This window comes from Tupaia chinensis, unplaced genomic scaffold (assembly GCF_000334495.1).
Source record: "Tupaia chinensis unplaced genomic scaffold, TupChi_1.0 Scaffold000581_1, whole genome shotgun sequence".
Lineage (NCBI taxonomy): Eukaryota > Metazoa > Chordata > Mammalia > Scandentia > Tupaiidae > Tupaia > Tupaia belangeri.
Window position 1 is genome coordinate 1,437,653 of NW_006160097.1, and position 266 is coordinate 1,437,918.

A 266-nucleotide genomic window follows, 5' to 3' on the forward strand; every position below is an offset into this window, starting at 1 on the left:
CAGGAATGTTTCTAGTTTCTCACCATTAAGTATGGTGTTAACTATACATTTTTTGTAGATGTTCATTATCCAGTTGAGTGTGTTATTCCCAATTCCTAATTTGCTAAGAGCTTTTTATAATGAATGAGTGTTGGAGTTTGTTGCATACATTTTTGTACCTATCAATATGATCATGTGATTTTTCTTCTTTAGCCTCTAGATGTGATAGATTGTATTACTTGATATTCTGATGTTGAAGCAGCATTGCATATTTGGAATATATCCTA